This window comes from Crassostrea angulata, chromosome 4 (assembly GCF_025612915.1).
Source record: "Crassostrea angulata isolate pt1a10 chromosome 4, ASM2561291v2, whole genome shotgun sequence".
In the NCBI taxonomy this organism is placed as follows: Eukaryota; Metazoa; Mollusca; class Bivalvia; order Ostreida; family Ostreidae; genus Magallana; species Magallana angulata.
Window position 1 is genome coordinate 50,539,826 of NC_069114.1, and position 6,459 is coordinate 50,546,284.

General features: G+C 33.5%; 1 pseudogene; it reads right to left on the reverse strand.

Moving 5' to 3' along the window:
* Nucleotides 1-556: 556 nt before the first annotated feature.
* Nucleotides 557-2,763, reverse strand: LOC128181853 (uncharacterized; annotated as a pseudogene).
* Between the last annotated feature and the right edge of the window lie 3,696 nt (nt 2,764-6,459).

Sequence of the window (6,459 nt, forward strand, 5' to 3'; positions counted from 1 at the left end):
ATCAGATGAAGGTGTACAGTACAAACGAAATGTTACACATTTAAAGAAATTCAATGAGAGAGAGCGTAATTGTTTGTCAAATGAACCAAAATTAATTGAAAATGATGAGAGAGTTGATGAAAACTGTGAGACATATCCAAGTACAAATGTAAGTTGTAACTCAGAAAGTCAGTGTAGTTCTGAGTCTGTCAGTATGTCCAATGATAAAAGTAGTGAAACTGTTGGTGTTCAAAGTAGACCTGTAAGAAATAAGAAACTGCCATCAAGATTTGAGGGATTTTCAATGTATTAATAACTTCCTTTGAAATAACTGTGAATTGGCATTCTGATATTGGTAAAATTTAATATGAAATATTCATGTTAAATGAGGAATTTTTATTATGTTTTTGTGAACACAAGTAATTGATTTGTGCCAATGTACAAATTAGTATGGCGCTGCATATGTGTTTAATTGATTACTTTTTAGAAGTTATTTCATTTGGAACATAGTTGTATTGCGAGAAAGGAAGGGATGTAGTGTTTGTTATTTACATTACGTATTCTAAGAGAGATAACTCTGTTGTGAAGTGATGTTAGTAATTGGATTTATTTATTTGTTAGTATTAAACGTGACAAGTGGTGAGGGGTAACTTAAAGTTACTACCCACCTGAGTTGTGTCTTGAATAGCCTAGCCGACCGGGGGACGTCTTTGCTATTCCAGGTTCTGTTCACAACTGAGGAATAATCAATCAGCTGATCGGAATGCCGAACCCGATCTTAATTACATATACTACATTCCTCCCCATTTTAATAAAATCACACCGTATGGCACAAATCAGAATTTCCGACTTAATGCCAAAATCTTAAAATCAAATGTTGTATATTACACATTTATTTACAACTAAAAATCACTATACACAATTATAAAATCAACACAATCTTCCTAGACATTCCTTAAAGTCCTCTAATAAAATGTCATTTCCCTTGTCGGATAAATGAATTCCATCTCCCCTAAACAGTGATTTATTTTTCCAATAAATTTTATTGTGTACTACTACTTTCCCTCCCTTTTCTTCAACGAATGATCCTACTTCTTTATTAATATAAATTTTCTTCTTTTCTCCCTCCCAGCCATCAATTCTACCCCAAAATCTCCTGGATAAAACTTCCGAAAAAATCAAAATTGTATTTCCAAATTTTTCAGTAAACAAACTTATATCAGTTTTCATTTTCTTGATAAGAGGCAGTGAGCTACAAAAAGAAATATCATTGGATCCCAAGTGAATAACCATGATATCAGGACTATTGTTATCTGTTAGAGAATTAACAGTTTCGACAAGGGAACACCATTTCATTCCTCTAATTCCATGCCAAGTAATTTGAACATTTTTTAGACCAAGATCTGAGGAATTTAGCATTGTTGATCTTTGATGTGCCCAATAAATAAATGAAGAACCCACAATAAGTATTTTCTTGTTTTTCTGAAGATTGTTATTTTTCAAATAAACTGTATGAATTTTATTTATGTCTAAAAGAATGCTCAATATTTTCCAATGGAATATACTTGTGATATTTTGAGCTGGGTACGGCATTTTTGTTAAAGGGAAATGTTGTTTTGTCTCGTTCAAATAAGATAAGATTTGTTCAAGGTCATCCTCTTGCCAGATTGCTCCTTGACAGGACATGAATCGTTCATTAGTGTTGATGAAAGATAGTGTTTTGACCATATCAAACTTGGCCAAAAAAATAGATATCTCTTCAATCCATCTTTGACCATGAAGGTTAATATCATATCTGCAATCTGTGGAATCATCAAAATGTTCTTTTTCCAAATGTAATCTTAGAAACCTTTCTTGGCCAAACCCTAGTTCACATTTCCAGCAAGATGTTCTAGGATACATAAACCAAGGAATATGTTCTTGAATGACATGTCTTCTTACATGAGTAAATCTTGAACTACATACAGGACACTTTTTTCCCTTTTTACCTAATGTAGAACCTTTTATATGGTCTGGGAGACAATCTTCTTCATAATCTGGTTCAAAGTGACTCTCCTCTTAATCAGACATTTCTAAAAGAATTGTAATTTTTATTTACAATATTATATACTGTAACTTAACACTAGTTAATATAAAATTTAAGCATTTTTTTTTTTTTTTTTAAATATAATTATGATAAAAACAAATAATTCATGGAATATGTTATTCACATGCATGCAGAGATATTAATTTAATCCTGTACGAAATCCGCCAAGTATTTGGGTCTCTGTCTTGTTCTTTTTCCTCTTGTTATATCCTGATTTGTTCTATCTGCAGAATTGGAGTCTGAACTAGCACTCTGATGATGCATCAGAATATCCGACGCATCATCCCTAGCATTGAAAAGGTTAATAATATCAGAAACTTTATCTTCAGACTCCAAAGCTGCATTTAAAGATTCCTCACTAGTCTTTGATTCTTTGTCATTCTCATCAAAAATTTTATTTCTGATTCTTTTAACCCAGCCGGGATAATCCAGATCTTGACAAAGTTTGATGCGGTCATGATGTACAACAGTTTCTCTATTTCTCTTATCAATGATCTTAAATAAGACAGGTGATTTGACTTCAGTTACAATGTATGGACCCTTCCAAGGTGATCTTAGTTTTGAACTTTGACCCACTTTTGTAGCTGAATCTATTCTAAGAACAACATCTCCAATATTATATGTATTTTGATACAATTTTGTGTCATAATAGCGTTTTTGTCTATTTTGAGCTTTGCCAATATTATCACGTGCAATTTGATGACATTCTGTTAAGATTGTTCTTAGGTCCTGTACATACTCAGGAGCTTCTTTCTCTGGATTGTTTAAGTCACATGTACCTAAAATTAAATCTATAGGTTGGGTTGTCTCCCTTCCAAGGAACATAAAATTTGGTGTGAACTCAGTCTGTCTGTTTTCTGTTGCTCTAATGGCACCTGCAATCTGTTGCAAATGAAGATCCCATTCATGTTGTTTGTTCTTAAGATAGCATCGGATTGCTTGTAATACTGAACGATTATATCTTTCCACTTGACCATTAGATTGCGGGTGGTAGGGTGTTGTTCGCGTTTTAGCCATTTGTAACAGATGACACAGTTTTTGCATAAGTACACCATCTACATTCTTTCCTTGATCTGAGTGAATTTCTGTGGGACAACCATACTTAGATATAAAATTATCAACCACAGCTTTTGCTATTGTTTCAGAATTTTGATTTGGTATTGGGACAATTTCTAACCATTTGGTAAATTGATCAATGATCATCAAGATATATTTGTTATCATTTTTCGTTACAGGTAAAGGCCCTAGTATATCAATGTGTACACGCTGCAGTGGATACCCTGCATGATACTGACCTAAAGCTGCCTTAGCTTTGATGTTTGGCTTTTTGTTTTTGTTACAAACACTACAATTCTGAACATAAAGTTTTGAATCTTGAGACATGCCATACCAAATTGCGCATTGTTTTAATTTTTCATAAGTTTTGGTTTGACCTAAATGTCCTGCTGTTCTGTTGTCATGACATTGTTTAAGAATTTCAGGTTGCATCTTTTTTGGAACAACAAATAAATATCTTGTATGTATATGGTCTTCCCATAAATAGTACAGTACACCATTTTTTACCTATAATTGTGATTCACATGCCCACAAATATCTAACACTGGGACTACTAAGAGATAACTCTTTCTGAGATGGTTTTATCCCAGACTCTAACCATGTCTTAATCTTGTAAAGATCATAATCTTTATCTTGTTCTTCAGCTAACTCCTCTGGAATAAACATATCTGACAAACCAAGAGGAATTGCATTCAAATTGTCAACTGATCTTATTGTCAAGGGAACAACATAATCTATGTCATTTTCAAAAGTAGACCATTGTTGTTTTGCTCGCTTACAAAAATGACAACCACCACAAGGTAATTGATTTAACTCTACCCCAGGCTTATAGTCATTACAAAGGTTCAAATCATCTGGAATTCTCGACAGGGCATCAGCATTGCCATGATTTTTACCAGGCCGATGTTGTAAAATAATGTTATATTGAGACAATTCCTCAATCCAGCGTGCAAGTTGACCCTCAATGTTTTTGAAGTTCAATAGCCAGATTAAACTATTGTGGTCAGTTCTTAAAATGAATGTATTTCCTAACAAAAAATGTCTGAATTCTCTTGTAAAGGTAATTATTGCTAGGAGTTCTTTTCTGGTGGTACAATATTTTCTCTGGGCTGGTGTCAACACTTTACTTGCAAAACATACAATTTGTTCTTTACCATTCTGAATTTGACATAATTCAGCACCAACTGAATTATCTGAGGCATCTGTATCTAAAACAAAAGTATCTTTTGAATTTGGATATGCTAATGTCAATACCTCAATGATGCATTGTTTAATGATATCAAATGCAATCTGATTCTCATTTGACCATGTAAATTTTGACTTTTTAGATGTTTTCACTAGTTGATACAGGGTATGTGTAATTTCAGCATAACCTTTTACATGATTTCTATGGTAGTTTGCAAATCCAAGAAAAGACTCTAATTGTTTTGTATCTTTTGGTATTGGCCACTTCTTAATTATTTCAATACTTTCAGGATTGACTGATATACCATTTTGACTGACTAACTTCCCTAGAAATTTTATCTCTGTCTGATAAAGTTCACATTTCTGAGCTTTTAATTTCAAATTGAACTTTTCAAATCTAGAAATGACAGAAGACAGATTCCTAGTATGAGAAAGCATGTCCCTACCTAGAATAATGACATCATCTAAGTAAGCTAAGCACTCTTTCCATGTTAGACCTCTTAAAACTTCTTGAATAACTCTACTGAAAGTAGCTGGACTATTGCATAGTCCAAATGGTAATCTAACATGTTCATATAAGCCATATTTGGTGGTAAATGCAGTTTTGTGTCTATCTCTTTCATCGACTAAAACTTGCCAATAACCAGAAGCCATATCCAGTGAACTGAAAAAGGTATTTCCCCCTAGTGTATCTATACAATCTTGTATATTTGGAATGGGGAATGCATCTTTTGTTGTTACTTTATTGAGGGCCCTGTAATCAATACAAAATCTCATTTTCCCATCTTTTTTTCTCACTAATACAGGGGGAGATGCCCATTCTGAAATTGAGGGTTGAATAATGCCTTTTTCAAGCATTTGATCGATGTAACTCTTTTCTTCATTTTCAAAACCCATTGGTGTTCTACGAAGCTTTTGTTTGATAGGTCTTCCTTCGTCAGTGTTAATTTTATGTGTTATCTCCCCATTAAATAGCCCTAAATCAAAATCGTCTTTCGCAAAAACATGTTGGAATCTATTTAACAAAGAGAAAACTTCATGATGATCTTTCTTATCTAGATTTGTAATTGATCTCTCATATAAATCTTGCATGTGCATAGGTAACTGAGATGTTAAATTGTCTGAGGATGGGTTTTTAGCAGATGTATCTACCTCAATTTTATTGAGAGAAAATTCTTCTTCATCTTCCATAGAGATTAACTCATCTATTTCCATACCAAAACCTACATTCTTACCCTTTTTTAATGTTATGAATCTATCTGTAGGGTTTCGAAAAGAAATTTTTGTTTGTCCCGCACTAATTACAGAATTTGGTGGTAATAAACCATCTGAAATATTTTTGTCTGTCTCAACACAAAGCAAATCTTTGAAGGGTTTGTCAATCTGAACGGGTATAAATTTAACTGATTGTGGTGGTATAACAGTGTGACAATCACTGTTCATATCGAACACACCCGATTTTATTTTTCCCATAATTCTTTGCAACGTGCTTGGCCGACGCTAACAATAGGCGCTAAGTTATACCCGGCCGAGCTGTCCAGCAATAAAGACGTGCTTAGTGTGTGAAGGGGGTATCGTGTTAGAAGCCTGTGTGGCATGTTTTAGTTTCACAAGTTCAGCATTTGACGCGGACACGGATAGCTGACCGTGGTAAGTATTTATTTAGTTTGGTGTAGTTTATTTGTAAATTTTTGCCTTTTTATTAGTATTACGCAGTCGTCCTATAAAGTCACCTTGACCATTGTTCACTGTAGAGTTACCTGTGTGTTCACTGATGTGTGACTTTAGCGAGAGTGTTTAAATGGAATTCGTCTTTTTCTATAGTACAGTTTTTGCTATTGCTGTATAAAGAAACGGTGATTTAAAGGGCTATTTTCTATGCGTTATTTTATTTTACAATTTATGGTCACTTTTTCCACTTAACTACTTGGGCGGAAGTGCGTCACCGGAAGTCTCAGACGCCATATTGTTTACTGTAAACAAATAACTTAGTTACCATATACTTACAATATTTTGAGATGTTGCCTTTAATATAATACTATTTATACATTATCATAGTTTGATACTATCAGTGAGATACTTATATGATGTATTATACAATATTGTTTTTATTATGGTGTTATGGTGTCACTTGTACACTTATTGTAGTGTCA